The sequence below is a fragment of the Monodon monoceros genome, unplaced genomic scaffold, assembly GCF_005190385.1.
Source record: "Monodon monoceros isolate NGI ecotype Baffin Bay Population unplaced genomic scaffold, NGI_Narwhal_1 Super_Scaffold_3, whole genome shotgun sequence".
NCBI lineage: Eukaryota > Metazoa > Chordata > Mammalia > Artiodactyla > Monodontidae > Monodon > Monodon monoceros.
The window spans coordinates 95186540-95194994 of record NW_021703780.1 but is presented as its reverse complement, the minus strand read 5'-3'; the positions used below and the strand labels follow the sequence as shown (position 1 = coordinate 95194994).

The 8455-nt window shown below is 43.4% G+C and overlaps 1 pseudogene; it reads left to right on the top strand.

Annotated features, from left to right (window-relative positions):
* The window catches only part of LOC114907618, an 8842-nt pseudogene extending 5981 nt beyond the window's left edge, over positions 1–2861 (top strand).
* The last annotated feature ends 5594 nt before the right edge of the window (positions 2862–8455 follow it).

Genomic DNA, 8455 nt, shown 5'->3' with positions numbered 1-8455 from the left:
TGGGGGTCACCTTCCCCCGCGGGAAGTCGGGAGCATAGCGTTTGTTACGCTGCAGGGGAAAGAGGTGGTTAGAGGCAGGCGGGAGTGTGGCCCGCCCTGCGGCAACCGGAGGGGGAGGGAGAAGGGAGCGGAAAAGGCTCGAATCCGGACGGAGCCATTGCTCCCTCAGAGGGAGGGGCGCTTCCGGCTTTTCTGCTGTCACTGATTGGTTGCCGCTCCTCCCGCCGTGTGTGAAAACACAAATGGCGTGTTTTGGTTGGAGCAAAGCGCCTGTCAGTTACAGCCTCGGGAGTGCGCAGCCGCTTAGAGACTCTCGCATTGCCCCCTGGGGCGGGTAGGTAGGTGGGGTGGGGAGAGAGCTGGACTGGCGGGCGCGGTCGGCCTCCCGCGGGGGGAGGAGGAGAGGGTCAGTGAAAGTGGCCCCGTGCGGACGTCCTGCCACCCTCCCCTTCCTTCGGGGGAGTCGGTTTACCCGCCGCCTGCTTGGCTTCGGCATCTGATTGGCTGCTGAAGCCCCGGCAACGGCCCCTTGTTATTGGCTCGGGTCCCAAATGAGCGAAACCACTGCGCGGGTCGGCGGGGAGGCGGTCGTTGGTACGGCCCTCCCCGAGGCCCAGCGCCGCAGTGTCTGGCCCCGCGCCCCTGCGCAACGTGGCAGGAAGCGCGCGCTGGAGGCGGGGGCGGGCTGCAGGGCCGAGGCTTCTGGGTGGCGGCGACTGCGGCTCCGCCCTGGGCGTCCGCCGGCTGAAGGACGAGACTAGCCTGACGTGCTCCCGGACCCGTGGGGGTGGAGGAAGGAGCGGGGGTCCGTCCTGGTGGTTTGTGGGTGGGAGGCGCATGTTCTCCAAAAATCGGCGCGAGCTGCAATCCAGAAGGAGCTGCAGAGGAGGGGGCGGAGAGAAGGCCGCACCCTGCTCGGCAGGGGGAGGGGAGTGCCGCAATACCTTTATGGGAGTTCTCGGCTGCCTCCTGTCTCCTAAGGACCGCACTGGGCCTAGAAAAATCCCTCCCTCCCCCGCGATCTTGTCATCGCCTCCAGGTCGAGTCGCTCCTTCTCGATTGTGGGCGGGATTCTTTTGCCCACGCTTAACCTGATTCCTGGGCGTTGTCCTGCAGGAAACTGAGCAGGTGTAAGATTATGAGGACGAGCCCAGTTTCTCTACCCACAGACTTGAGTTTGTGTCACAAAGTAATTATAATAGGGGTGGAGGGGGTAAGTGGAGTCCAGGCAACACCTGGGGCTGATTTTATGCAGCGAGACTGCGTGTTATTAGTTCTTAAGATCTTTTTTCGCATTTTTCCTGGAGATTAAGGGAGGTAGATGAAAGGCATGATCTCCTGAGTTTTAAACTTTACCCATTTGAAGCCCTTGCTACACCACCAAAATAGAGCATCTTAGATTTAAATCTTAATCTTAAAATTTTAGTCCCCCACCCTTGCATTCCCAGGGTCAGGCATTTTAGCAACTCTCACTCATGCTTTCAGCCCATTTTCTATTTGTTTTACTTGCTCATTTAGTCCCAGACATACCATTGGCTTTCTTCTCTCCTGTTTTGGTAGCCCGGTAAGTCATGAAACCACACAGGCTACCCAACTTGAGCATAGGCCTCACTCTTGCCCAGCAATGCGTTTATTTCTCCTTTACGGATATTCTTGAATCTTCACCTTAATTTTCATTTTGTCCTTTTCCCTCATCTGGGATTCTACTCCTGACCCTCTTCTCAGTCCACATGATTTTGGCTACTGCTTTCCTGAGAATTGGGTGTGAGGTTCAGCAACATCTCTCTTTTATGTCCTTTGAATACCTTTCAGTCCATCTCCAGTGCTGTTCTCATCAGTAACTGAGCTCAGTTGCCATAATGCTAGTAGCCTCTGAACTAGTGTCTCCATCTCCGGTATCTGCTGTTACAACTTTTGTGTGTCCAGGACAGCTGTCCTAACATAAAGGTAGAGCATGAAAATAACTGATCCAACTCCATTATTGGCTCCCTAACTACTGACAGGATGAATTCCATCGTTGAAAATGTGATGTGCAAGGTCCCTCAATGGACTGATCTCACCTTAACAGCTTTTTCCTTTGCCACAGTTTTCTGCATATACACACAAACACTACTTCTCAAGTCACACTGAATTGACTGCTGTTTACCCAAATCATAGTGAGATTATCAGACCTCTTTGTAGGGTGGTTCCTCCTGGAATGCTACCCTTGATAATCCTTACCCTTCCAGTAAAAACTGTTAAGACTCAAATATCATCTTGCCTTCTGTGATCTGCTGTCCTTTAAGCCAGACTCGCCTACAAAAAAGTTAGTATTGCTTTCTCTTGGTCCCAAAGCGGGTTGAATCATAGCACTTCTCAGGTTGTTGTTGTTGCTTGTTTAAATTCTCTTAACTATTCGGAGCTTCTTGAGGGCACAGGCTCTTGTTGAGTCTTGTACTTAAGCTCCTAGTATATTCCTTGATGGCTAGCCAACCCTAAATGAAAGGTGTCTTTATAAGGTTTGATAGATTGGCCTCTCAAACGCTTCTTTGTGCACTTGCTAATGCTCTAGATTAGCACTGCCCACGAGAACCTTCTGCAGTGATGGAAATACCCCATAGTTGTGCTGTCCAATATGGTGGCCACTAATCACACATTACTTTTGAGCCCTGGAAATGTGGCTATTATGACTAAGGAAGTCAATTTTTAATTTTATGTAATTTAAGCTTAAATTGCCACTGTGGAGGTGTGGCTATAGCCACAAAGTTGTGTTGTAGATTGCAGAATACTTAATGTGGACATTGATAATTTTGTCTTCATACTGAGCAGTAAGGAAATAAAAGTTGAACCTTTCTGGCCCATTTAGGTGTGCGCCCCGCCCCCCCCAGCCCCCCACCAAGTTGGTTGGTTGGTTTTTTTTTTGTTTTTTTTTTTTTTGCGGTACTCGGGCCTCTCACTGCTGTGGCCCCTCCCGTTGCGGAGCACAGGCTCCGGGCGCGCAGGCTCAGCGGCCATGGTTCACGGGCCCAGCCGCTCCGCGGCATGTGGGATCTCCCCGGACCGGGGCACAAACCCGTGTCCCCTGCATCGGCAGGCAGACTCCCAACCACTGCAGCCACCAGGGAAGCCCGGTTGGTTTGTTTTAAAACTTATTTGTATACTTTAGCTGACAGCTGAATCCAGCAAACCATTACTAAAGATAAACCTGCCTTGGACAATGGTGTGTTGAGAAAGCAACTGTTGATTCGTTTGAGTTTCAAGAATGCATAATGGATTTGAGGAAAGTGGGATTTCATTAAATCATAACGGTGACAGAAGTTTAATGAGGAATAGGACTATATCTGATGTTAGTGAAACTAGCCCTGAATTTCAGTTCTACAAAGTTTTCAATTTTGGAAAAACTTCCATCAGAGGAGGCCCTAAGTATCATATCTTAAGTTACAGGAAATCATCACAAAGTAAGTTTTCATTCTGATGAAGTATAAATTAATAGATATGTTTTAACACCAAAATGCTTTTTGGTTTGTATGCTAATATAGATAGCATCTTGTAAATTTCAAATTTTTTATATTTAAAAAACAAGTTTTTTAACTTAAAATTTCTTAAGATTTCTCCTTAAAATATGAGAAGTGCACATAATTGGCTTGCTATTTAATGCAGATTCCCAGTCCCACACTCAGAGATTCTGAATTCAGTTAAGACTGGTGGGGGTCACTAGAATTCTGTCTTTTATATGCTTCTGATGTTGGTGGCCCAGAAAGCACGCTACAAATACAGCCCCGAGGGGCTACAGTATGCCTATCTTACAAAAATGATTACAACTTCAGGCAAACTGTATGTCCCCTCTACTTTGTAATTTTTTCCTCCAGAAAAACTGAATAAATGGGGAGACATTTTGAAAGGCAAAAAAAAAAGTTATGTTTAATAGTTTGGGAAACATCAGGTCAGACTGCTTTGTTTTAAAAGGAATGTTAAACTATTCCAAGTAATCTTTTTTTTTTACTTTTTTACCAAGAAAGTTCCCTCTTTCGTCTGTTTTCCCACTAAATGCATTCCTCAATGATACAGATTTGTTCTTGATTCCCTGGTGCCTGAACACAGAGCTGGGTACTCAATAAATGTTGATTTTATTGATTTATATGTGAAGTTTGTTTTCAAGTAATAGTTTAAATCCACAGAAGCAATGCTCCTTTTATGGAGAAACTTTAGGATCATACTTAACCCAAGTCACCTGATATTCTATTCATAAAGGAAACTGATGCCTCATGGTCTCTGAATACATTTGTCTGCCATTCAGCTCTTCCTTGGGTTTCCTGTGCAAACCCTTGCACTCATCCTCTTCCTATGCTTGACTTCCTTAGGCTTTATTACAATTTTTTAAACAAAGCAGCTACTTACCTCCTTCTGAAGTAGAGCCATATTATTTCTTATACTCCTAGGACAGAAATTAAATAGAGTGAAAACTTGTACTTGCATGAGAGTTGAAGGTTTTGTAAGGGATTTTATAATCTTTTTTTTTTTAAGATTTAAAAAATTTGAACTACATAATGTTTCTCTCATTTTTTATGCACAGAAGAGGTTTGGTATAATTATGGTTTGCAACTGTTAATCCAGAATATGATAGGGATCAACATCACAAGTGTAAGACTAGTTTGTTTTAAGCCCATCTTAATTTTAGAGCACATTGTTAGGTCACATATCCAGAAGTCTGGTACTTTACTTTTGCAGGCTGAGAATTCTTGATTTAGTTACATAGTAGCATACAACTTTATTGGAGGATGTATTTCTCCAGAAGACTTTGCTTCTTATCCATGACTCCTCATGGATTCTTGATGGAGTGGGTGAGAAACTGGGTTATTAGAGAACTGTTAATAGAATGCTATAAAATAATTAGGTTTATTTTATCTAGGCCAGTGTTGAACTTGATGACTTATTCCTGGTATCATGATGTATACCTTCCTGGTGACTAGAGAGATTATTTTCTGCCTCTCTGATTATATCTGGAAGTCATGGTTACACTTAATAATTCTACTTTCTAGCTTTTTTCCTGGACCTTTGCTTTGTGCTGGTACTTAGTCACCCTTTGTGTTCTAGTTTTTTGGGTTTTTAAAAAACATGTTTACGATTGGCTCTTCCTGCTGACAACAGTAACACATTTTCAGATCACATTTATAGAACTGGTTATTTTACCAGCTAATGAACCCCACCTCTAGTATATGGATTCTAGTCAATTCAGTCAACACTCTTTACAGACTTTCTTCTTTTTTCTGACCTTTGGTTAAAATCTCATCCCAGACTTTTTAGTATAATAAGTAGTGGTAACTTACTAGTGCATACTATAGGCAAAGCTAGTGGAAACACAGGTTAGAAGAAATGAACTAATAATATTAATTGAGTGCCAGTTGTGTACCAGATAGTATGCCAGACTCTGCCATTGTATTTAGTGTGGTTCTGATACATAAAACCTCATTTTACAGAGTAGGAAACTGAAGCTGTGAGGTTGAACAACTTTCCTATAGACATAGCAACTAATTAAGGGCCAGGGATTGAGACTGATCTGACTTGCTTAGTCAGTATTCCTTACCAATTTAGGGTACTGTGTTTCTCTGATGGAAACAGTCTTTTAGGAAATTTAATCTGGCTACAGATACAGGATGGGTTCTAAGCGGAGATTCTTTTACAGTAGTCCAAACAGGAAGTGATTAGGTCTGGTATACAGTGATGGCAGTCAAAATGGAAAGGAAGGTAAAAGAGTCAGACTGACCAAATGGTCACTGAAAATGGTCTCGACACATCACTTCTCAAGGAAGCCTTCCTTGATGCCTTAACTCCACTGTATTGGGTACCCACCTGAATGCTGTCATAGCATTTCTCGCAGTTGTAATTAGTAATTGGGGTTTTTTCCCTATTTTTTTAGGTTGCTCCTTGAGGGCATGACATTGCTTGTTTATGGCTATATCCTTGTTGTGTAAGCATACAGAGGTCTTCAAGGTCAAAACTGTTTTCATAACACATTAAGTCCCCTACATACTAACCTTCAAGTTGTGAACTTCCAAAGATGCGAACATGTGTTTGCACGTCCAGTCGTGTAAGTTAGTTCACGTGTCTGGCGTACATTGTCACATGCCTGCAGCCTCTACAAGTGGTGCTTTTTTGTACTTTACTGTATGCAGTAGTATAGTATCTTTATTTCAAGCCCAGCATGTCCAGAAGCGCTGTAGCTGGTACTGCTAAGAAGCCCCAAGTGATAATGATGGAAACAAAAGTGAAAATAATTGAGAGGGTGGAGCGAGGCGAAAAGATGGTAGACGTTGTTCATTCTTATAACATGAATCGTTCAACTATCAGCATGATTCTAAAGAACAAGGACAAGATCATGGAACATGTGAAGTCTGCTGTGCCAATGATGGCGACAATAATGTTGAAGAAGCGGGAAAAGTGACGGAGATGGAGAAACTTCTCAGTGTGTGGATGCAGGATCAGCATCAGCATCGAGTTCCCCTCAGCTTAATGCTGATGCAAGAAAAGCTAAAAGGCTTTATGAAGACTTGAAGAAGCAGCATGGTGAAGAACCAGAGGGTGCATCTTTTAATGCCAGCCATGGCTGGTTTCATCAGTTCAAGGCTAGAGCCAACCTTCACAATGTAGAAGTAAATGGCAAGGCAGCGAGTGCAGATATGGTAGCTGCCCGGGATGAGGAGTCCAAAGAGGTTTTTAGCAACTTAGTGACCCTCAGAGAGAAGCTGGAGCTAGATCTGCAAGAGGACGACTTCATTGAACTCCTTGCTGTGCAACACGAGGAGCTTACTAACGAAGACCTGATGGAATTGGAGGCCCAGAGAAAGGATGAAGAGAGACAAGAGGAGGAAGTAACCGAAGAGATTCACGACACAGGAAATGGCAAGGGGATTTTCTTTATTCGAGGAGGCACTGTTAGTTTTTGAGGTGCAGGATCTGAATGTAGAACAGTACATGAAGGTTGCAGCAGCCGTTCGGGATGCAATCCAGTGCTACTGTGTCATCTACGACGAGAAAAAAAGAGCTACTACCCAGACATCATTGGGTTGTTTTTTCAAGAGGGTAGATAGAATTGAATCCAGCAAGGAACCAGAACCTGTGCCATCAGTGTCAGGTGTGAGTGAAACTGCAGCTTGCCCTTCGTCTCCTGTTGCTGACCATCCCTGAGTTCTACCATCTTCTACCTCCTCTCCCTCCTCCAGTCAGTAACTCTTGCCTGTTCACTCGATGCCAGCCCCTGTATGCCAGCTGTTGTACTGTACTACTGTACTTTTTAAGGTACTGTACTGTAAGATTAAAAATATTTTAATTTTTGTATTTGTTTTTAGATAAACCTATTATTAGTACAGTACTACATAGCCGATTGGGTACCTAGGCTAACTTTGTTGGACTTACGAACAAATTGCACTTATGAATGCCCTCTTGGAACTGAACTTGTTCGTTATGTAGGGGGCTTACTGTACTAAGACGTAACTTACCTTTTCAACTCATTCTCACAAGTACATAGAGGCTACATGATATGTGTTGGATGACATCATCACTAATGTTAATTGAATGGTGCTGTATATTCTTGAATTTTTCACAATTTCCTAAGGTCGTAGGTGTAGGGTATGAATATCTGTGTCTTTAGAAATTCACTCTTCAGGTTATACCTCCAAAATCCCAGCAAACCTCAGTATTATGCAGTTATTATAAAATCTTGTAGTTTTCTTTGCACCTAAGCATAAACATGAATACATTCTGTTGTTATCAAATAAGGTGATGAATATTTCACAGAGTTGTCTGACACATAGGGAGAATCAACTCCAAAAAACTATGAGAAAAACCTACTGAAGTATCTTAAAGGATAGGTTATTGTATGAGATTACATGCTTTGTAATGTGCCATTCTTTGTTGAAAATAGTTACTTCCGTGAAAGTGTTAATGTGATATTTTTACTGTATTTTACTTTTTTTCTGTTTTTCTAATTATGGTAAAATATTGGTAAACAAAGCTACTTGGGAGCCCTCAGTTTTTAAGAATGTGAAGGGGTCCTGAGCCAAGAAGTTTTGAGAAAGCTGCTGTAGCACAGTGTATATTGTAAACAAACACTCATGCCTGTTGAGTAGCTGGATGTAGTTAAAAATGACTCCCAGCATTAAGTGTGGATTACTGGGAGGATGGGCATGCTAGGACAGGGAGCAGGTTTTAGTGGAGAAAGGTTCCTGTTGAGTTTAAGTAGGACATACAGGAGAAGGGATAACAATAGTAGGCAGTTGGAAATTCAGAATTTGGGCTTGAGAAAAACTAAAACACCATTCTCCTTTGCAGTGAAAACTGCTTTCATCATGGAATATATCACTGAACAGCTACTACCTCACAACTGATTGGCGTACGTGTTAGCCTTGGGGCAAAAATATGAGGGTGACAGAGCAGGCTTCTTGTAAACAATGATAAATATTTTCACATTGTGCACTTT